Source organism: Sapajus apella, unplaced genomic scaffold (assembly GCF_009761245.1).
Source record: "Sapajus apella isolate SASKATOON/1434 unplaced genomic scaffold, GSC_monkey_1.0 scaffold6, whole genome shotgun sequence".
Classification (NCBI taxonomy): Eukaryota; Metazoa; Chordata; class Mammalia; order Primates; family Cebidae; genus Sapajus; species Sapajus apella.
The window spans coordinates 69,821,332-69,846,931 of record NW_022436946.1 but is presented as its reverse complement, the minus strand read 5'-3'; the positions used below and the strand labels follow the sequence as shown (position 1 = coordinate 69,846,931).

Genomic DNA, 25,600 nt, shown 5'->3' with positions numbered 1-25,600 from the left:
ACTAAAAGGTCACTAGTTGCTGGGCAGAGCTGAACAGAAACTCTAGAGATTGCACAATATCTAGGATCTAGTATAACTGAGATGCTGAGTCCTAAAGACAGCTGCCTATATGACAGACAATTAGTTCAGCATTTCTGGAAACAGTTAAGACCCAAAAGTAAAGGGCAGCAGAGAACAGATTCTCCCACTATAAAAAGATGCCCAGCTAACAGCTATAAATATTGAAGGATACTCATTGTGGAAGCTTGTTGGGGAACCATGAATGGAACTGTATTACTCACTCAGGAGGCATGGATAAGAATTGGTATATAGGTATAGCAAGCATGCTGAATTTAGAAGAAAAGGAAAAACAGAAATCTGAATATAAAAGGTGTGAAGTTATGACTACAAATAGAGACAACGTAAACTCTTTAAAAAGTGAATATTTAAAAACTTTGTGCCCATGAATATTCTACTACTCTCTAGCAAAATCTGATGAAGAGTTAATATAAACCTATTAAGTTAAAAATTAATTGTTGTTATAACATTATGAAATGTCTAAAGAAAAACTAAGTGACTAGGACAAAAAAAGATAATAAAATATTTAATATACATACACATGAAATAATAACATGTACTGGATGAGAGTAATATAAACTTTGCATTATAATTAAAAACTTTACTTATATAGTTTAAATGATCAGAGAGCAATAAACATAAAATTCCATATTTCACATCTGAAATAATAACAATAATACTCTGCAATTTCTTCTTAAATTATGACTTGTAACATTTGCTGATTGACACATTTTTAAGTCTATCAGTTTTCAGGTATCAAATTCAATTATGTAACAGGTTTATATTATGTTTATAACTTCATATTTGTTTAATTTCATTTTGGATAAACATATTACATTGGGTTTAATATGCACGATGTTGTAAAACAAAAGGTATGCCCCTTATTTTATCCCAAGTGTAGAGAATTTATCCCAACAGAGCAAGAAAAAAAATATCAAATCCTCAATGTTTGGGTATATAAAGAATGTCACACCTTTTCGTATTCTGGAGTGCCAATAATGGAAGAATTAAAATGTAATTTCCTTTACATAAGAAGAATAATTGTTAAATAAGATAATATTTTTCATCAATGAAGTGTTTCTCCTGTGATAATTTATCCATTGGTTTATGGACTTCAGTTCTCTAGGTTTAACAACAAATCTATGTCAAGAGTCTACACAGATTGTACATAGATAGATTCGACGTTTGCCTCTCTGATTTAGCAGATTTGCAGAGTTGTCTACATTCAGATGATCCCCTGGTGTTTTTGGACTGACATTAAAGAATGCAGAAGTTCCTTCAGAAAATAAACAGTATAAACATTAAAATTTTGCATCCAATTTTTGCTTTTGTTATCAATATACAGTCATTATTTATGGCTTATCTTAATTTGGGCCTTCTAATGGTTAGAGGCACAAAGCAATATATTCATCTTTTTGGAAGCAGCAAAGGACATAAAGCTTACCAACAATCTCTTGTATCTAACTACATCCTGGAAAATCTAGTTCATCTCAGATTAGTTTTTTAAGATTAAAAATAATAAGATACTCTTTAAAATATCAAATCCAATAATACGTAAGAAAAACAATAATGAAATAATCTCTGGAAATATACACTTTTTATGAATTTACAGCAGGCAATAATATCTTTATAGTTAAGAAATGCTAAAACAGTCTAAGAAAGCTTGCCTTGCTCTAAGGTCATAGCTCTAGAAAAATAAGCAAAAATTTAGTTTTTTTAGAGAGTTGGGCAGAAAAAAAGTGAACTGAAATATAACATTGCATATGAATCCTTTAAAAGAAATATGTGAAATAAAAATTAGAAGCTTTCTTCATTCCATTATAAAAGGGATGGGTAGTAAAGGAAGATTATATATATAAGAAATCTAGCAATCCAAAACAGCTATTATATAATTGTGTTTATTATATTTTACAGGCCAATTCATTGGAGCATGTCACCCTGATACAGAACATTTGTAATCTCCTACTGCCATCTTATGTAATATCTTGTCACTACACAATTCGGAATATGCATAAAGGAAAACCAAAAGCACTTTCTGGAGATTATATTTCAAACCTATCAAATAAAAAATTAAATATCTATTGTTCCACTCCTCACTCTAATTATACTATTCATTTATAAGAAATTATTTATAATTTCTTCCCCATTAATTTTGTAAACTTTCTATTCTAGTCATGTTTATCATCTTTTATATATAGAGTATTATAATTTAAAATGCTATATAGCACTATATATTATTTAGATGCATGAATAACTCAAAAGCTAGAGTTTAAAATTTATAATAAAATAGAAGCAAAGCAACATTCTCTTCTTTAAAGCAAAAGAAGTCAACTTAACACTTTCTTAGAGACGTTTATTCTGATGCCAACAATATTAACTCTAAATATATATATATATATATATATATATATCAGTATTTTAATCTAAAAATCACAATGCAAGTAGGCTGAATATGTATTGACTCATCTATAAATTCTAACAATTCTTGTTTAATACATGCCACAAATCGATCACTATTCAAAAGTCCATATAACCCAGTATAATCTGGAAGGCTGTCACTAGGAGGGTCTCTCCACTTTTATTTTGCTACCTAATACCAACACTGCAACTAATAGAGATCAATATTAATTAGGAATGTGCTCATCCAAAAGTAACAGAAAGAGCCAACCAACCATGGCTTCTACTAAGAGTTTGTCTCCACAAGCAGTAGTATGTTGCCTTTGATTCTATTTCTCAACAATATCATCTGTGCTCACGGTCTTTCCAGCTTCCCATTCCACTATCCTTTATACAATGACCTTTGTCCTCATGCCTGTTCTCTCATAGTCACAAAAGAGTTACTATATTTCTAGACATTAAGTCCAGTATCAAAATTGGAACACAAAGGAAAAGGAGAGTGCCAGATGCATCCATCCCTTTATTATCATTATTAGTTTCACTAGCCAGAACTATGTCATCTGGCCAATTCTAGCTGCAAAGGAAGCTGAGAAAATGAGTATTTAGTTCAGCATAGTCACTGTAGACAAAATTAGCAAGATACAGGGAAGAACGGATAGTGGAAACAATGTCTGCTAAAATAATGAGATTAATGTTGGTCTATAATTAAGATTTTGGGTCCAGAGAGTGGGCTAGGCAGTAGCAGGAAGCCTCCCTTTCTTTCCAAACTTAAATAATGCTAGGTAAAACATTAGGAAAAATACATAGCCAAGCTTAAAGCGAGGAAGGAAATCTTCAAGTGCCATAGACAAAGACAACCAAAAATAATACTTAGGAGCTGAAATCCTAAATTACAGAGGTAACTGAAATGAACACACCCAAGAAGCAGAAGGGAAGATGCCTGATGCCATGCAAAGGCAAGAGCTGGCACTGACCTGGAAGCTGGGAATGGAAGGTCTAACTGGGAGGACATCCCCTACCAATGCAAAGACATGGCACAGATATGAACAGTGGGGACAAACTAGAATCTCTTCTAAGAAATAAGTTCCTGGCCTGCATTGTATGCAGATGTGGAGTTTGAATCCTTACACAACTCACACAGAATGGAAACCTCAAAAAGTAAAACCAATAGAAATGTTCTACAACAGGTTCTTTTGTAAGACACTGTAACCGACAAGCATAAAACCTCCCCAAAGAGACACCTTCATAACCATAAGCACATAGAAGATAATTGCTATGAAAGATTAAGTTGCTGGAAAAGCAAATGCCATGAGTGGCACATCAAATGGAAGAAATCATCCCCAGCGATCCACAGATAATAGAGCAATCTCAAAGTAACTCTATAAGGGTGTTTAAAATATTTAAAGAAATAGTAACTATTAAGGCAAGATTGGGTTATTATGAAAAAGAACAGGCAGATTTTAAAGTGAATCAAATATGTTTTACAAATGAAAAATGTCTTAGAGTATAAATAATTATTTAAGAATCTCAACTTTCCCATTGTAGAGTGGTTAGCAGGTTTTTAGGATATCATTTGGAGCATTCTCCACAAATTAATATTTGATACATTTTATAGGAATACACTTATTTTAAAAAGTTATTGGTCTTTTCAAATCTGATCTTTGTCAGACTCTTTCAACTTTAAAAAATAAAAGCCATAAACATAACCCATAAAAGTTTCAGAGGAGTTATGGAAGAAGAACAAGAAAAAATATTAAAGAAAAAGAAGACTTGATTTGTCCCTTTTCTCCCATGACCCTAAAATGAGCTTACATGTCATTCAGAGAAAACAAATGAAAGGGCTCAAAGACACAGAGTCATTTACAAGAACAAATCAATATAATACCAACTGTATTTTAAGGAGCTAAGGATATAGAGCAGAGGTCATACAATCAAAATTGCAAAGATATACTCCCTGACCCTGAGGTCTCCACAACATGGCCACAAGGATAAATGTAGTAGACCAGATGAGGGCCTCCAACCAAGAAAAGCACCCTAAAAAGGATGAATTTTCAGCTGAATTTTGAAAGATCTATGGGGATGTGGGAGAGGCACAACTAACTATCAGAGTGCTGCTGACTCACCTTTCTACATTCCTAGGCTTGTGTCTAGTCCTAATCACACATATTTAAATGAGTTTTAGAGAAACCAGAAAGATCCAACAGATGTTAAAATTTATCCAGTAGATGGAATATCAGCATTATGAACAAAAATCAAATGAATTGGCTTCCTTTCACATAAAAAATACATGAGTGCTATTTTCAAACTCTTCTTTGAAAGTATTTAAGATATTTTGGAAGGAAATTAAGTTACTATTCCCAGTGAGGAAAAAAGATCCAAATTAGAACAGAATTGATACACAAAAGGCAGACTCTGTGACTTTCAAGATCATAAACCCTGAAATAAGCTAACAGGACAGAAACTTACTTCCATTTCTAGGCACAGTGGAACAGAACAGAGGCCTCACAAATAACACTACACATCTACAACCATCTGATCTTTGACAAACCTGACAAAAACAAGTAATGGGGAAAGGATTCCCTATTTCATAAATGGTGCTGGGAAAACTGGCTAGCCATATGCAGAAACTGGACCCCTTCCTTACACCTTATACAAAAATTAACTCAAGATGGATTAAAGACTTAAACATAAAACCTAAAACCATAAAACCCTAGAAGAAAACCTAGACAATACCACTTAGGATGTAGACATGGGCTTCATGACTAAAACACCAAAAGCAATGGCAAAAAAAAAAGGCAGAATTGATAAATGGGATCTAATCAAACTAAAGAGATTCTGCTCAGCAAAATAAATTATCATCAGGGTGAATAGGCAACCTACGAAATGGGAGGAATTTTTTGCAATCTATCCATCTGACAAAAGACTAATATCCATAATCTACAAGGAACTTAAACAAATTTACAAGAAAAAAAAAAACATCCAAAAGTGAACGAAGGATATGAACAGACACTTGTCCAAAGAAGACATTTATGTGGCCAAGAAACATCAAAAAATCTCCTCATCACTGGTCTTTAGAGAAATGCAAATCAAAACTGCAATAAGATACCGTCTCATGCCAGTTAAACGGCACGAAAAACTCTGGAAACAACAGATATTGGCAAGGACGTGGAGAAATAGGAATGCTTCTACACTGTTAGTTAGAATGTAAATTAGTTCAACCATCGTGGAAGATAATGTGGTGATTCCTCAAGGATCTAGAACCAGAAATACAATTTTACCCAGCAATCCCATTACTGAGTATACACCCAAAGGATTATAAATCATTCTACTATAAAAACACATGTACATGTATGTTCATTACATCACTATTTACAATAGCAAAGACTTGGAACGAATCCAAATGCCCATCAATAATAGAGTGGATAAAGAAAATGTGGCAGAGGGAGGATCCAAGATGGCCGTTTAGGAACAGCTCAGGATTGCAGCTCCCAGTGAAAGCGCAGAGGGTGCGTGGACGCCGCACTTTTATTGCCCACAGACTAGGCAATTCCCAGGCGGAGGAGTTCCACGGGTCACCAGCACGGCTGTGTCGGCCTCCGCCGCTGCTTTGCCCCGCGCAGCTGCTTTGTCAGCACCCCAGAGCAGCGGTTCTCCCTACAAACTACACCAGTCCGGGTGCCCTTTTGGCTGGTGATTGGAGCCACGGGAAGTCACCCATTCGTCTGTTTAAAAAGGGGACTGAGCAGGGAACCAGGACAGTAGATTCCAGGGAAAAAAAAAAAAAGAGCAACAAATCTCAGTGCCACTGGTTAAGCCAGCGCAGTGAGTGGCCACAGGGGAAAACAAACAGACCCCAGTGCCTCTTCAACAGGCGGCTGGAACATCAACTTAAAAAAGGCTCTGAGGCAGGGAGCCAGGCAATCAGGCTCGGCTGGTTCCAACCCCACAAAAGAAAAGCAATCAGAAACTCTGGATTGAGACTTTGACAGCAAGCGCAGCTGAACTGGGGACGGTCCAGCTCTGAGGGGGAGGGGCGTCCGCCATTACCGAGGAAGCCCACCACTATGGAGGTACTTAGCCAATGCTGAGGCAGTCCGCTGTTGCCAAGGCAACCCGCCATTGCTGAGGCAGCCCGCCGTTGCCAAGGCAACCCACCACTACAGAGAGACTCCACTTTAAAACAGGCGGGCCACCCTTGCCGAGGCAGTTCTAACTACACCCATATAAACAGGACTGTAGGGAAGTTCACTCGGTAGCTGGGCGGAGCCCACAGCAGCTTAGCAAAGCCTCTACAGGCAGTCAGTGACTAGGCTGCCTCCTTGCTGGGCAGGGCAGTTCTGAAGGAAAAAAAAAAGAAGGCAGCAGTATAACGGAAACTCATAAATAAAGCCCTAAATCCTTGTGACAGAGCACCTGGGAACAAAAAGCAGTTTATGAGTTCTGCTGCAGCAGACCTAAACATACCTGCCCAGCAGCTCTGAATGAACAATGGAGCTCACAGCTCAGCATTTGAGCTCCTATAAAGAAGAGACCATCTCCTCAAGCAGCTCCCTGACCCCTGGTATATCCAAACAGCCACTTCATAAAGGAGAAATCAGACTGACATCTGGCAGGTATCCTTCTGGGACAAAGATAGCAGAAGAAGAAAGCTGGTAACAACCCTTACTGTTCTGCAGCTGCTGCAGGTGATCCTCAGGCAAGCAGGGCCTGGAGTGGACCTCAGCAGACCTACAGCAAAGCGGCCAGACTGTCAGAAGGAAAACCAAGAAACAGAAATAACCTCATCATCAACAAACAGAACGTCCACTCAGAGACCAATCTGAAAGCCAGCAACTACAAAGACGACAGGTGGATAAATCCATAAAGATGGGAAGAAACCAGCACAAAAAGGATGAAAACACCAGAAACCAGAACACCTCTCCTCCTACAAGGGATCACAACTCCTCACCAGCAAGGGAACAAGGCTGGATGCAGAAAGAGTGTGATGAATTGACAGAATCAGACTTTAGAAGGTGGGTAGGAAGAAACTTCTGTGAACTAAAAGAACATGTTCTAACCCAATGCAAAGAAACTAAGAACCCTGAAAAAAGATTTGATGAAATGCTAACGAGAATGGACAAAATAGAAAGGAATATAAGTGAATTGATGGAGCTGAAAAACGCAACATGAGAACTTCGCAAAGCATGCACAAGTATCAACAGCCGAATTGACCAAGCAGAAGAAAGGATATCAGAGGTCAAAGATCAAGTCAATGAAATAAAATGGGAAGGCAACAATGGAGAAAAAAGGGTAAAAAGGAATGTACAAAGTCTCCAAGAAATGTGAGACTATATGAAAAGACCTAATCTACGTTTGATAGGTGGACCTGAATGCGACGAAGAGGATGAATCCAAGCTGGAAAATACTCTTCAGGATATTATCCAGGAAAACTTCCCCAACCTAGCAAGGCAAGCAAATATTCAAGTCCAGGAAATACAGAGAACACCACAAAGATATTCGTCAAGAAGAGCAACCCCAAGGCACATAATCGTCAGATTCACCAGGGTTGAAATGAAGGAGAAAATACTAAGGGCAGCCAGAGAGAAAGGTCGGGTTACCCACAAAGGGAAGCCCATCAGACTCACAGCAGATCTCTCAGCAGAAACCCTACAAGCCAGAGGAGAGTGGGGGCCAATATTCAATATCCTTAAGGAAAAGAACTTTCAACCCAGGAACACCTATCCAGCCAAACTAAGCTTCATAGGTGAAGGAAAAATAAAATCCTGTGTGAACAAGCAGTACTCAGAGATTTCATCACCACCAGGCCAGCTTTACAAGAGCTCCTGAAAGAGGCTCTACACACACAAAGGAACAATCAGTACCAGCCAGTCCAAAAACATGCCAAATGGTAAAGAGAATCAACACAATAAAGAACCTGCATCAACTAATGGACAAAACAACCAGCTAGCACCAAAATGGCAGTATCAAATTCACACATAACAATATTAACCCTAAATGTAAATGGACTAAATGCCCCAATCAAAAGACACAGACTGGAAAATTGGATAAAAAGCCAAACCGATCGGTGTGCTGTATCCAGGAAACCCATCTCACATGCAAGGATGCACAAAGGCTCAAAATAAAGAGAGGGAGGAAGACTTACAAAGCAAATGGAGAGCAAAAAAAAGCAGGAATTGCAATTCTCATCTCTGATAAATTAGACTTTAAAGCAACAAAGATCAAAAGAGACAAAGAAGGACATTACATAATGGTAAAAGGATCAATGCAACAAGAAGAGCTAACGATCCTAAATATATACGCACCCAATACAGGAGCACCCAGATACATAAGGCAAGTTCTTAATGACTTACAAAGAGACTTAGACTCCCAAACAATTATAGTGGGAGACTTTAACACCCCATTGTCAACATTAGACAGATCAACCAGACAGAAAATTAACAAGGATATCCAGGACTTGAACTCAGACCTGGACCAAGCAAACCTAATACACATTTACAGAACTCTCCACCCCAAATCCACAGAATATACATTCTTCTCAGCACCACATCACACCTACTCTAAAATTGACCACATAATTGGGAGTAAGTCACTCCTCAGCAAATGCAAAAAATGGAAATCATAACAAACAGTCTCTCAGACCACAGTGCAATCAAGTTAGAACTCAGAATTCAAAAACTAACCCAGAACTGCATAGCTTCATGGAAACTGAACAACTTGCTCTTGAATGTTGACTGGATAAGCAATGAAATGAAGGCAGAAATAAAGATGTTCTTCGAAACCAATGAGAATGAAGACACAACATACCAGAATCTCTGGGACACATTTAAAGCAGTCTCTAGAGGAAAACATATAGCAATAAGTGCCCACATGAGAAGCAAGGAGAGATCAAAAATTGACACCCTATCATCAAAATTAAAAGAGCTAGAGGAGCAAGATCAAAAACTCAAAGTCTAGCAGAAGACAAGAAATGGCTAAGATCAGGAAGGAGATAGAGACACAAAAACCCCTTCAAAAAATCAATAAATCCAGGAGCTGGTTTTTTGAAAAGATCAACAAAATAGACAGACCACTAGCCAGATTAATAAAAAAGAAAAGAGAGAATAACCAAATTGATGTAATAAAAAACGATAAAGGGGATATCACCAGAGATTCCACAGATATTCAAACCATCATCAGAGATTATTACAAACAACTCTATGCACATAAACTAGTAAACCTGGAAGAAATGGATAAATTCCTGGACACTTGCCTCCTCCCAAGCCTAAACCAGGAAGAAGCTGACACCCTGAACAGACCCATAACAAGGTCTGAAGTTGAGGCAGCAATTAAGAGCTTAGCACCCAAAAAAAGCTCAGGTCCAGATGGGTTCACAGCCGAATTCTACCAGACATACAAAGACGAGCTGGTACCATTCCTTCTGAAACTATTCCAAACAATACAAAAAGAGGAAATTCTTCCCAAATCATTTTATGAGACCAATAGCATCCTGATTCCAAAACCCGGCAGAGACTCAACAAGAAAAGAAAACTTCAGGCCAATATCCATGATGAACATAGACGCAAAAATCTTCAATAAAATACTGACAAGCCGATTGCAACAGCACATCAAAAAGCTTATCCACCATGATCAAGTAGGCTTCATCCCAGGGGATGCAAGGCTGGTTCAACATACGCAAGTCTATAAACGTAATTCACCACATAAACAGAACCAAAGACAAAAAACACATGATTATCTCAATTGATGCTGAGAAGGCCTTTGACAAAATTCAACAGCCCTTTATGCTAAAAACCCTCAATAAGCTAGGTATTGATGGAATGTATCTCAAAATAATAAAAGCTATTTACGACAAACCAACAGCCAATATCATCCTGAATGGGCAAAAACTGGAAGCATTCCCCTTGAAATCTGGCACTAGACAAGGATGCCCTCTCTCACCACTCCTATTCAATATAGTACTAGAAGTTCTAGCCAGAGTAATCAGGCAAGAAAAAGAAATAAAGGGCATTCAAATAGGAAAGGAGGAAGTCAAATTGTCTCTATTTGCAGACAACATGATTGTGTATCTAGAAGATCCCATCGTCTCAGCCCAAAATCTCCTGAAACTGATAAGCAACTTCAGCAAAGTCTCAGGATACAAAATGAATGTGCAAAAATCACATGCATTCCTATACACCAATAACAGACTTATAGAGAGCCAAATCAAGAACAAACTTCCATTCACAATTGCCACAAAGAGAATTAAATATCTAGGAATACAACTAACAAGGAACGTAAAGGACCTCTTCAAGGAGAACTACAAGCCACTGCTCAATGAAATAAGAGAGGACACAAACAGGTGGAGAAACATTCCATGTTCATGGTTAAGAAGAATCAGTATCGTGAAAATGGCCATACTGAGCAAAGTAATTTACAGATTCAATGCTATCCCCATCAAGCTACCAATGACCTTCTTCACAGAACTGGAAAAAACCACCTTAAACTTCATATGGAACCAAAAGAGAGCCCGCATAGTCAAGTCAATTCTAAGCAAAAAGAACAAAGCAGGAGGCATCACATTACCGGACTTCAAACTATACTACAAGGCTACAGTCATCAAAACAGCATGGTTCTGGTACCAAAACAGAGATATAGGCCAATGGAACAGAACAGAGGTGTCAGAGGCAACATAACACATCTACAACCATCTGATCTTTGACAAACCTGACAACAATAAGCAGTGGGGAAAGGATTCCTGGTTTAATAAATGGTGTTGGGAAAACTGGCTAGCCATGTGCAGAAAGTAGAACCTGGACCCCTTCCTGACACCTTACACTAAAATTAACTCCAGATGGATTAAAGACTTAAACATAAGACCTAACACCATAAAAACCCTAGAAGAAAATCTAGGCAAAACCATGCAGGACATAGGCGTAGGCAAGGACTTCATGACCAAAACACCAAAAGCATTGACAACAAAAGCCAAAATAGATGAATGGGACCTAATCAAACTCCACAGCTTCTGCACAGCAAAAGTAACAGTCATTGGAGTGAATCGGCAACCAGCAGAATGGGAAAAAAATTTTGCAGTTTACTCATCTGACAAAGGGCTGATATCCAGAATTTACAAGGAACTAAAACAGATTTACAAAAAAAAAACTAACAAGCCCTTTCAAAAGTGGGCAAAGGATATGAACAGATACTTTACAAAAGAAGACATACATGAGGCCAACAAACATATGAAAAAATGCTCATCACTGGTCATCAGAGAAACGCAAATCAAAACTACATTGAGATACCATCTCACGCCAGTTAGAATGGCGATCATTAAAAAATCTGGAGACAACAGATGCTGGAGAGGATGTGGAGAAATAGGAACACTTTTACACTGTTGGTGGGAGTGTAAATTAGTTCAACCATTGTGGAAGACAGTGTGGCGATTCCTCAAGGACCTAGAAATAGAACTTCCATTTGACCCAGTAATCCCATTACTGGGTATATATCCAAAGGATTATAAATCGTTCTACTATAAGAACACATGCACACGAATGTTCATTGCAGCACTGTTTACAATAGCAAAGACCTGGAACCAACCCAAATGCCCATCGATGATAGACTGGACAGGGAAAATGTGGCACATATACACCATGGAATATTATGCAGCCATCAAAAACGATGAGTTTGTGTCCTTTGTAGGGACATGGATGAACCTGGAAACCATCATTCTCAGCAAACTGACAGAAGAGCAGAAGATCAAACACTGCATGTTCTCACTCATAGGTGGGTGTTGAACAATGAGAGCACATGGACACAGGGAGGGGAACACTACACACTGGGGTCAGTTGGGGGGAAATAGGGGAGGGCAGTGGGGGGTGGGGAGCTGGGGAGAGATAGCAAGGGAAGAGATGCCAGAGGTAGGTGATGGGGAGGAAGGCAGCAAATCACACTGCCACGTGTGTACCTATGCAACAATCTTGCATGTTCTTCACATGTACCCCAAAAACTAAAATGCAATAAAATGGGGAAAAAAAAAAGAAAATGTGGTACATATATATCATGGAATACTATGCATCCTTAAAAAGGATAAGTTCTTGTCCTTTGCAGGGACATGAATAAAGCTGGAAACCATCATTCTCAGCAAACTAACACAAGAACAGAAAACCAAACACCACATGTTCTCACGCATAAATGGGTGTTGAACAATGAGAGCACATGGACACAGGGAGGGGAACATCACATACTGGGGCCTGTTGTGGGTTGTGGGGACTAGGGGAAGAATAGCAAGTGGTGAGGGAATTGGAGCAGGATAACATTAGGAGTAATACCTAATGTAGATGACAGGCGGATGGATGCAGCAAACCACCATGGCATGTGTATACCTATGTAACAATCCTGCATAATCTGCACATGTACCCCAGAACTTAAAGTATAATTAAAAAAATAAAAATAATAAACATTAATTTTAAAAAGAAAAGAAAATGTGGCAGCTATACACTATGGAATACTATGTAGCCATAAAAAGGATGAATTCATGTCCTTTGCAGAAACATGAATGAAGCTGGAAACCATCATCTTGGCAAACTAAAACAGGAACAGAAAACCAAACACCACATGTTCTCACTCTTAAGCGGGAGTTGAACAATGAGAACACATGGACACAGGGAGGGGAATATCACATACCTGGGTCTGTCAAGGGATGGAGAGCAAGGGGAAAAAAAGCATTAGGACAAATACCTAACACATGCAGGTCTTGAAACCTAGATGACAGGTTGACAGGTGGAGCAAACCACCATGGCATATGTATATCAAACCTGCACATTCATCACATGTATCTCAGAACTTAAAGTAAAATAAATTTAAAAAGAAAGAATCAATTATGTTGGGATTATCGGTGATTTTCACTTTCCTATTTGTACCTTGCTAGAATGTCTAAATGTATGTTGCTTTTTATGATAAAAGAAAATGGAAAAAGTAAAATTGAAAAGCTAAGTGGTTCAGAATATCAGTTGCCTGAAAGATAAGAATTGAGAAGACTTAGAAATCACTCCAGGCCTTTCACTCTATAAGAAAAAAGCTTTTTCACACATTATTTTCCATGTCAAAAATTTCTAATAAAATACTATTATTACAAAATTTAAGAATATAAATATACTCAATCAGTTTTTCAACATCTAAGTAATAACTAATGTAGTTCTTTTAACTGTTCAATTACTTGAGGGTTATTTAACTTCTTTAGCAACAGTGAATGGTAGAGGAGGGGTGGTAGTAGTAATTTCCCCCTTCAAAATGAAAATATACAAAATAAAAAACCCTGATTAATAAGCTATGTCTACTAATCATTTAAGAAAAAAAGATAAAATGGAAAATAATAATTATCCAATCTATTCACCTCCCAGTTTTTAAAATAATTTTCTTTATATAAAGTATGTATTATAATGAACAATAACCATGTTCTGCTTCATTATATAACAGAACTATAAAAACTGATCAACAAAGTTACAAAGGAACATAATAAAATAATTCTTCCACTAAGAGCAGTAAGGCCACATAAAAACTGGACTAAATTCAATCATAGCAATATAGAATACTTCTTACTAAGACAATGACAGAAACAGGAACACATATATGTAACAGATCAATTATCAGCCTGGTTTTCTAAAATTACCTAAACATATCGCTTTTAAATCAACATACTAACAAGTCAATTTAAACCAAATTAGGCCTAAAGCCACATAAGGCTCCCCTGATTTCCTAGAACAGTGTTATTTACTAAAGAACCTGAGTCTTTCCGCTAATCCTATGTTTTGCATATTTGGCCTGAGCTTTTAAACTTATTTCAGAGGACTAGGCTGAAGATATTCTACTTTGATGCCATCCTGTTCATGTTGCTAAGAAGAAAAGACATTGTAATTCAGAGATGGAAGCTAACAAACTGCTAGGCATCTGGGAAATCGGTGGGTGCAAATTTGAATCTCCTGGTGAATTTTTTCTAAAAATATTAGATTAATTAAATCAGAATCTTTAGAAATTGACCTCATGCTTTTTTCTTAACTTACTAGAGGATTCTAATACAGAGGACAAATTAAAAAGCATAGCAATATATGATATCGAGCAAACAATATTATTCAGGTTGAAAACATTCAAAACACAGAACTGTGTTCCAGACCAACAGTCAGCTCCAAAGAGCATCAGAACACAAATATGGCAATATTGGTAGTCCCAGAATACAAAGATGACAATTTATAGAAGTCAAGGCACCAAGACATTAACTAAGGAGCTGATTATTGACATACTGAAAGAAACTAAAGCAAGAATTCTCCCTGGTGGTCTTACTCTTCAAAAGCCATGAGAACAAATATAATCTGAAAGTTGAATACAATTTATTGATGAATGTGCCATATCTTCCCTATTTTTTCTTATATTTTACTGATAAAAATGAGTTAAACGTGACAACCCTGTCATGCTGACATTTGGGGTGGAATTTAGTTGATACTAAAGCTAAACCTAAAGAAATTAAATATGAAAATAAAAATTAAAAATTTTATCTTTTCCCCAAAATTTAGAAGTATCTGGATGCTTGACACCATCAATGCTTTCTTTAATAGGTAAAAGACATGCCTTCCAACTTCTCAGTATGCCTCTCAACATCCCTCCATCTGGCTTTTCTTACATTTTGCTTTTAAGTCATATGAGTGAATGCATTGTTCAACGGACAGAACATTTTCTAGTATATTGTAAGGGTTATTGAAGGTAATATTATCAGTATATAGCCCACATTATAAAAAATATTAATATTACTATATTATCTAATTATATTGTTATATATTTTTATTATTAACCATTACAATTATTACAATTGATAGCTTTATCATTATTATTACCATACATGCTTCTACGTCCATAGCTGCTGCAAAATCCAGACGTACTTAAGCCTCAAAGACTACTAAGTCAAAAGTATAGGACCATCTTTCAGAGTATAGCAGTTAATCACATGAACTTCAGAGTCAGCAGAAAACAATTTGAATCTTGACTGATGCTCTGTGATTTTGCACAAGTGAGTTCACTCTCCATGCCTATTTTCACAACTACAGAAGTGTGATAATAATCGTTGGGTCTGAGGACTCTGGAAAGGATTAAACAAGATAGTATCCATTCAACACTTGATATAGCACATAATGGGCCCTCAATAAATGTTAAATTCATGAATAAATTGATTGATGAAAGAACATATAATATAATTTTCCCTGCTTTTTTTATCTTTTGATACTCTGGGAATAAAATTTTTATATAACACTTTATACTTTCTGTGTTATACTCTTAAGATACAGATAAACATGCTATTTTACCAAGTGTTTGATGGAGTGGGAACTCTGTCAATTTGAATTGGAGAGAATATTTGTAGTAATGGTAATCTTATGGTTTGAAACCTTTTGAAGTCTTAATAGGCTTTTGCTTCAGGAAAAAAAATAAGCGCTTGTCAACTTGGGTCAGATCAAGCATTTCAAGAGTAGTGCTCACAGACGCTTAGTAAGAATAAAAAGTAAAAACCAGAACAGAATAGTTCTTACAAAATCTACCTTCATGGAACAAGAAATAAACATAAGTTAGCCTCTAATGTATATTAGAGGCATGCATGAAATGCAACTCTAGTTTTCAATAGTTTCTTTGCCTTTTAAAATACGTCCAATGACTGAAAGCATTGACCTCTGTGATTTTTAAATATTGTGCTCAAAGAGATTATGCCACAGAGATGTCAAAATATGAAAGTTAAACATGCACAGAACAAAAGATAGATGAGAATAGATTTAAATTGGGTAGCTGATTTGGTCAAGTTCATAGAGCTCATCAAGAGCAGAGCCAGAAAAAAGAATGGGAAAAGTTTAAGAATTGCATTGTTCTCTCTTTTCTAAGATCGAAGGAATCCTAAAATGACACAAGCAGGTCAGCTTTTAAACTTAACCTCAGAAATAGTATGATTTCAGAGACAAGAATTTTTCTTTGTTTAAAAAAATCCTACTTGATATTGCCTAAAACTTCCCCAACAGGAAACAGAGTCTTTAATTGAAATGAGATGAAAAGATTAACATGCAAATAAAGTATGAAATTTCTCGATAAAGAAGGATGGCTAGAAATCAGGAAGAAGCTGTGTACTTGAAGGGTAAGAGAGTTCTCTGAAGGAAGAAAGACTGTCAAAAGGTAACAACACGGAGGGCTTATATCTCTGACTCACCAAATTCGTCCTACACTAAAATCTGTATAGGATACTAATTAAAAGCTTAAATTTGAGTGAGAATTTCACTCAAATCCTACCAAGGTATGAATATGGCATGTCACTTAACATGCCTAAGACTCAGGTTTCTCATCTTTAAAATGAAGATGTGAATACTGTGCTTATCTCACATGGTTGTATGAGAATTAAAAGAGCTAATATTTGGAAGGCATCTGGCACAATTCCTGACATATAATAAACAATTGATACATGTTAATTATCAATATCAACTTATATACATCTTGAACCTAGACCTCTTGAGAGTAAATATGTTTAAAAGTCTCATTCATATTCAACAAAGTATATAAATTTCAGCAATGTTATTTCAGGCCTCTCAGATTAGGACACGATTTACTTTTATTTCTATAAAAATATGTTCCCCAAGAGTAAATATGAATTATACTTCTTGAAAATATGTTTCACATTGTTAAATCTAATTTTACCTATCTTTGTACGTCACCCAAATATACTTCCATTTAATGTTTATAAATAAATGTAAAGCACTGAGCATACAAATAAGCGCCATTATCTAATTTGATTTGATAGAAAATTCAATAAAACAAGTCCCCATCAATAGATTTTATGTAACCATGTCTGTCAGTCAACTACATCCATATCTGATATAATATTGGTTTTTAAAAATATTTTTGAATGGTAAAATCCTATGAAGAGAGGACACAATACAAATATTATACCTTAAGCAAAACAGAGAAATATTTCTAGGTGTCTGGATCAGCAACATCATATCCTGGGAACTTGCTGGAAATGCAAAATTTCAGCCTCACCCAGATCTGATTGGTCAGAAACTCAAGAGTCAGAGATCCGAGCAATCGATACGTTTAAAAACCCTCCAGTTGATTCTTATGCACACAAAAGTTTGAGAATCACTTGTCTAAACTCTACTCGATATCGCTGCCTGCTTTAAACACCCCTCACTGGAGCTGTCTAACACCTGAGGGGCCGCATCTGCAGATGATAAACAACCTAGAATTCTTGGTTCCTGCCATGTGATTACAGGGGAAGTTCCTTTCTCTGCTACCAGTTACCAAAACCCGATGATGGGTGAAGGGGAGCTTTTGGCAAAACTTCAAGTTGTATAGCCTCAAGATACAACCGGACAGGTGAAAGCCCTGAATTTTATTTCCTACGGGAAATTCCTAATCAAAATGAACACAGCTGCAATCAGAGTAAGGACTTCATGCTCCTTTCCACCATGCCACCACCATGAAGCTGGACACTGTTCCCTAATATCAGTGGTAACAAAGGGGCCTTCAAGGGATACTTGACTTAGAAGATCTTTAACAATATTCCAACTACCTTTTAAGGGATAAATCAAAATTTCCTTAAAAGCTTAATCCATTTAGATAAACTGACTCTCTGGGCTTTCTAAACTATTGGGTTCGAAATTGTGGACCTCAGTTATTTCAAGAGTTTATAAGTTTGTAGACATATAAAGCACTAGATGTAGATAATAAATAAAGCAGCCCATGTTCAGCCCATGCTCAGCCTATGCCAGAAAGCGTCACCCAAGCTTCCCCCTAACCCAATGTGGTAGTTCCATAGAAGAGTAATTTACTCAAGATCCTCTGGCTGGCAAATGATGTTGACAGCAGTCTAATTAAAAAATAAATACTCTTAAGACTACCACATGGGCTCAGAAATGTGCAGATATCTGGGAAACTGAGTCACTACACCAGACAGAAATTTTGTTTGAGGGACTGAAAAATTAGAAAAGACAGGTACTTCTTATTTCAAGGGAGAGAAAAGGCAGCCAGGCCCAATAAGCTTGACTAGGTAACAAAGTATTAGTTCCAAAATATTTGCACGGTCTGCACAGATGTCATTCAATCCACCTCAGCCTAGCTACCTGAACTTATGTCTGTGGTGTAACAATAAAGAGGGCTTGGACAAACTCTAAACAGGTTTCTACTAAAATATTAAGAAACAAGCAGTATTGTTTTAGGATACCTCTAACAAAGAGTAACCCTAAAGGCACATAGATGAGGGCATTTTGTCTTCTCTCTTCTCTCCTCACCTCCAGTGTACATATAAGAGCAGTATATTAACCATAGCCAAACCACATAAGAGATAGAAACTGAAAAATCAGGAGCAGGGGCAATTCTTGCTGTCTCTCAGGGACTTCCTAAGACTTGTATCTTTTTTCCACTGTAGCTAAGTGCACTGACATTTATATCTATGATAATAAATCCAGGTTTGAATTTCAGTTCCAGCCCTTACTACATATATGACCATAGACAAGCTATGTAACCTCTTGAAAATTCCATTTATTTATTTGTAAAGTGGACTAATAATCAGTACTTACCTCATAAGCAGTCATATATTACCCAACAGACAGAACGAGAATGTCCTCCATGCACCAGCAGAGCAGGGGCATCAAGTTTAAAAAATAAAGTATTTTGAAAAAAAATGATATGAAAAAGCATCAATATGGTTAGTAAAGTGGTAATTTTGCAATATAATGGGTACTATATGAAATTGTCTTGGGTTTGTGCTTACATTGCTGGAGTGGCAACAAAACACCATAATCTTTTCAGTGCTTATTGCAGCTGTAAGTCTCAATTTGGCCCTGTCCACAGAATGGATGTGAAGATTAAGGGAGATTATACATGGGGTGTGCTTGGAGAAATGTCTGGCCTAAAGTAACTTCTCAAAAAATGATGACTGTTAGTGTGATGTGCATACCTACTTCCTCTGCTCACTTACACCTTCTGTTTACTCATGACTTCAGCTCGTAGAGCCAACTGTAACCATTGCTCTACGAAACCTTTCAGCTCAAGTTCATGATAACTGAATACAACATTCTATGCCTCTCAGTTCAAATCCTCAAGAGCAAAAAATTTGAGTGCACTGGACCCAGTAATTGCAGGCTGAAGTGTAGGTTGGTAGAACAGAAGTGAATTAGATGACCACCTAAGCTTCTTTCTTTTCTTTCAACAAGAGATGTAATTATAGTCTGAGAAGTTAGCTTTTGCACATTTCTGCTGTGGTAAAAATCAACCCCCAAATCCTGTTATTTACCAAGAAAGAAGGCTTATGGTGGGCTGTGACTCTGTCCCACATGTTTTCTTCATTCCATGATCCAGGCCAGAAGAACAACCTCTGACACACCATTCTTTTGCCACAGGGAAAAGAGCAATGGTGAAATGACTGATGGCAAGTAAAGTTTATGGTTAGACAACATACAAGTCACTTACATTCACATTAATCAAAGAAAAGCACATGGTCAACCCTGGGGCTGGGAAGTACTATCCTCCTATGGGGAACTCAGTGAATAATTGGGGAAAATAATACAACCTGGCACAAAGACCCTGGGGAAGCAAGTTCTTTAATATACATCTACAATCATGTGAAGAACCATGACATTTAAAGAACATAACTAAAAAAGTAGCAAACTATGTTTGGAACTACTGTTTAAGAATGTTTGTTTAAGGTCTCTTAAGTCATTAGACAATCTGAATGACTTTCTGATCAGCAGGAAAAGGTATCATTTTCTCTGTGTGAACCAGTCAATACAGAAGTGTTCTGGAGATAAGGAAGCTATAAATTTTTTCTTTTTCTTTTTTTTTTTTTTTTGAGACAGAGTCTCACTTTGTAGCCCAGGCTGGAGTGCAGTGCCATGATCTCGGCTCACTGCAACCTCTGACTCCCAGGTTCAAGCTATTCTCCTGCCTCAGCCCCCCCAGGCAGCTGGGAATACAGGCACATGCCACCACACCCAGCTGATTTTTTTTTTTTTTTTTTGAGATGGAGTTTCGCTCTTGTTACCCAGGCTGGAGTGCAATGGCGTGATCTCGGCTCACCACAACCTCTGCCTCCTGGGTTCAGGCAATTCTCCTGCCTCAGCCTCCTGAGTAGCTGGGATTACAGGCACGCGCCACCATGCCCAGCTAATTTTTTTTTTTTTTTTTGTATTTTTAGTAGAGACGGGGTTTCACCATGTTGACCAGGATGGTCTCAATCTCTTGACCTCGTGATCCACCCGCCTCGGCCTCCCAAAGTGCTGGGATTACAGGCTTGAGCCACCATAATTTTTGTATTTTTAGTAGAGACGGTGTTTCACCATATTGGCCAGGCTCGTCTCCAACTCCTGACTTCATGATTCACCCAACTCTGCTTCCCAAAGTGTTGGGATTACAGGCGTTAGCCACTGTGCCCAGCTGCCTTAAATTTTAATATAGTATATATACCTTTCTATACTCAGTGCACAAATGGCTCCTTAAGAGAGCCATCATTATTTTTTTAATAATTTAATTTAGAAAACAATTGTTTCTAGTAGCATAAGCTTGTACATTTAAATGTAATCAATTTCTTCTGCTTCATTAAAATATGAATTTAGGGGAACATTATGATTAAATTAGTTTTAGATACCATAGGGAGCATCAATAATTAGTGCTATAAATATTTAACAATGATAATGTGTCATACGATCCTAGAATAGTACAAGGAATCTACAGACATAATGAAACCATTCTTTTTCAAATTGACCATAATACAGTAGGTCAAAAATATATAATTTTAAGTATCTGCAATTAGTAGTAAAAGACACGATTATATGTTTCATGGTCTATGAATAAATGCACTGAATCTAACATTGAATTTTGAAGAGTGTGGCAAAGCTAAGAACATTTCCATTGCTATGTCTTCTCTCTCCTCTCTAGAAATCTAAATCAAAAAGTTTTCATTACTCTCCCTACTGCGTCTTTAAAGAGACTTTATATAGTCTGTTGCCCTTTAAGTCAAGAAGTTAATATAGCTCTATCTTACAAGAGACGCACAGCAAGCCCAGGGGAGGTGTCACATCAAGTAGTATCTGAAGAATTGCAAAATTGAATCAGTATTTTTTCTTTTTAGACAAAGTCTTGCTCTGTTGACCGGCTAGAGTACAGTGGTGGGATCACAGCTCAGTGCGACCTCCAACTCCGTGGTGCAAGCAATTCTTCTGTCTCAGCCTCCTGAACAGCTAGGATTACAGGCATGCGCCACCATGCTACTCTGGTGGCTGAGGCAGAGAATCACTTGAACCCAGGAGGCAGAGGCTGCAGTGAGCTGAGATGGCACCACTGCACTCCAGCCTGGGCAAGAGAGCAGGATTCCATCTCAAAAGTAAAATAAAAGTAGATTTTGGGCTGAGACAATGGAGTCTTATAAATATACAATCATGTCATCTGCAAAGAGAGACAATTTGACTTCCTCCTTTCCTAATTGAATACCCTTTATTTCTTTTTCTTGCCTGACTGCTCTGGCTAGAACTTCCAATACTATACTGAATAGGAGTGGTGAGAGAGGGTATCCTTGTCTAGTGCCAGATTTCAAAGGGAATGCTTCCAGTTTTTGCCCATTTAGTATGATATTGGCTGTGGGTTTGTTGAAAACAGCTTTTATTATTTTGAGGTATGTTCCATCAATACCTAGTTTATTGAGAATTTTAGTATAAAGGGCTGTTGAATTTTGTCAAAGGCCTTCGCTGCATCTATTGAGATAATCATGTGATTTTTGTCTTTGGTTCTGTTTATGTGGTGGATTACATTTATAGACTTGCGTATGTTGAACCAGCTTTGCATCCCTGGGATGAGGCCTACTTGATCAAGATGGATAAGCTTTTTGATGTGCTGTTGCATTCGGTTTGCCAGTATTTTATTAAAGATATTTGCATTTATGTTCATCATGGATATTGGACTGAGATTGTCTTTATCAGTTGTGTCTCTGCCAGGTTTTGCTATCAGGAAGATACTGGTTTCATAAAGCGATTTGGGAAGCATTCCCTCTTTCTGTATTGTTTGAAATAGTTTAAGAAGGAGTGGTACCAGCTCCTTTTCGTACGTCTGGTAGAAGTCAGCTGTGAACCCATCTGGACCTGGGCTTTTATTGGTTGGTAGGCTATTAATTGCTGCCTTCAGCCCTTGTTATTGGTCTATTCAGTCCTTGTTATTGGTCTTTTCAGGGTTTCAGCTTCTTCCTGGTTTAGGCTTGGGAGGGTACAAGTGTCCAGGAATTTATGCATTTCTTCCAGGTTTACTGGTTTACATGCATAGAGTTGTTTGTAGTAAAAATCACCTTAAACTTAATATGAAACCAAAAGCGAACCTGCAGAGCTAAGACAATCCTAAGCAAAAAGAACACACCTGGAGGCATCATGCTACCTGACTTCAAACTATACTACAAGGCTACAGTAATCAAAACAGCATGGTACTGGTACCAAAACAGAGATACAGACCAATGGAACAGAACAGAGGCCTCAGAGGCAATGCCACACATCTACAACCATCTGATCATTGACAAACCTGACAAAAACAAGCAATGGGGAAAGGAGTCCCTGTTTCATAAATGCTGTTGGGAAAATTGGCTAGCCATGTGCAGAAAACAGAAACTGGACCCCTTCCTGACACCTTACACTAAAATTAACTCCAGATGGATTAAGGACTTAAACATAAGACCTAACACCGTAAAAATCCTAGAAGAAAACCTAGGCAAAACCATTCGGGACATAGGCATAGGCAAGGACTTCATGACCAAAACACCAAAAGCATTGGCAACAAAAGCCAAAATAAACAAATGGGACCTAATCAAACTCCAGAGCTTCTGCACAGCAAAAGAAACAATCATTAGAGTGAACTGGTAACCAACAGAATGGAAAAAAATTTTTGCAATCTACACATCTGACAAAGGACTAATATCTAGAATCTACAAAATCTAAAACAGATTTACAGGGGAAAAAAGCAAACAAACCCATTCAAAAGTGGGCGAAGGATATGAACAGACACTTTTCAAAAGAAGACATATAGGAAGCCAACAAATATATGAAAAAATGCTCATCATCACTGGTCATTAGAGAAATGCAAATCAAAACCAGTGAGTTACCGTCTCATACCAGCAGAACGGCAATCATTAAAAAATCTGGAGACAACAGATGCTGGAGAGGATGTGGAGAAATAGGAACACTTTTACACTGTTGGTGGGAGTGTAAATTAGTTCAACCATTGTGGAAGATAGTGTGGCGCTTCCTCAAGGATATACAAATAGAAATTCCATTTGACCCAGCAATCCCATTACTTGGTATATATCCAAAGGAGTATAAATTGTTCTATTATAAAGACACATGCACATGTATGTTCAGTGCGGCGCTGTTTACAATAGCAAAGACCTGGAACCAACCTAAATGCCCACTGATGATGGACTGGACAAGGAAAATATGGCACATATACACCATGGAATACTATGCAGCCATCAAAAATGAGTTCGAGTCCTTTGTAGGGTCATGGATGAATCTGGAAACCATCATTCTTAGCAAATTGACTCAAGAACAGAAAATCAAACACCACATGTCCTCATTCATAGGCTGGTGTTGAACAATGAGAACACATGGACCCAGGGGGAGCATTACGCACTATGGTCTGTTGCGGGGGTTAGGGGAGGGACAGTGGGGGGTGTGGAGGTTGGGGAGTAATAACATGGGGAGAAATGCCAGATATAAGTGGCAGGGGGATGGAGGCAGTAAACAAACCACATTGCCATGTACATACCTATGCAACAATCCTACATGATCTGCACATGTACCCCAGAACCTAAAGTACAATAAAAATAAAATAAAATAAAAAATAAAAGTACTTTTTTAAAAGAAACAAAAACAAACTGCCTTTCTGAGAAACCACATTTTTTAAATTTTCCAAGTATCATTATTCTTCATAAAGTAAAGCCAATAAAGTAACATATTAAGGAATGTATGAACTGAAATTTTCATTGGTTCAAACAATTTATGTCAAATCTTGTTGTAGTGGTTAAATACTTTTAAACAGGATTGCCAATCTGCCTAAAAGGCAAGCTGAGTTATCCATCAAGTAGTTAATTTACAGTCCCAAAAGTGTATAAGCATTTAAGGCCTAAGTTTACTTAACAAAAAAAAAAAAAAAAAAAAAAACAAGTTTTTAGGCAACAAAAGCAAAAATAAACAAATGGGACTACATCAAACTGAAAAGCTTTTACAAAGCAAAGGAAACAATAAAATTGAAAGGCAACTTAGCTGATTGGGAGAAAATATTTGCAAACTATATCTGATAAGACGTTAATAGTCAAAACATACAAGAAACTTATATTCAATAGCATGATTATAAAATATGTAAGAGGCAAATTCAATAACAAGAAAACAAGCCAATTAAAAAAATGGGCAAGTGGCCTGAACAGACATTTTTCCAAAGAAGATGTACAAATAGCCAACATGTAGATAAAATATGCTAAACATCACTAGAGAAATGCAAATAAAAACTTCACAAGTGTTAGCAAGGATATGGAGAAAAGGGAATACCTGTACAATAATAGTAAGAATGTTAACCATTCAGTTTTTCAATAATTATGGAGAAGATGAATTTTTTTATAATGATTCTATGTAATTTGGCCCTCTTCAAATAGAATTTAAGATAGATGGGCCCAGTAAAAGGAAGCAACCTATCTGAAAACTTAATATGCAGTTACATTAAACACATATTCCTTTCCATTATCATCGAATGATCATTTAACAATCTTTGTATATATAGCTTTAGTAATTTCCATTATATTCTCTGATATGTATATACACTTTCCCCCAAAAATACCTCCAGTTTGCGTAATATATCCAATCTCCTTTCTACGATGAAAGAAGAAAACACGGTAATTTTTTTTTTACTATTTTAATTTTCCCATTTAATTCAGTCCCTGTTTTATTTATTTATAATTTTTATAAAGCCTTTTTTTAAAAAGCTTTTGTTTTAGGTTTCAGGGTACATGTGAAGGTTTGTTACATAGGTAAACTCATGTCACGGGGGTTTGTTGTAGAGATTACTTCATCATCCAGGTATTAAACCTAGTGCCCATTAGTTATCTTTTCCGATCCTCTCCCTTCTCTTACTC

The 25,600-nt window shown here is 37.1% G+C and overlaps 1 long non-coding RNA gene across 1 annotated transcript in view; it reads right to left on the bottom strand.

Moving 5' to 3' along the window:
• Window positions 1-557: 557 nt before the first annotated feature.
• Window positions 558-25,600, bottom strand: part of LOC116549699 — a 46,009-nt gene continuing 20,966 nt past the window's right edge. Inside the window, exon 2 of the long non-coding RNA XR_004268012.1 lies at window positions 558-1,333. This is a non-coding gene — a long non-coding RNA (uncharacterized LOC116549699). The remainder of the gene's footprint in view (window positions 1,334-25,600) is intronic.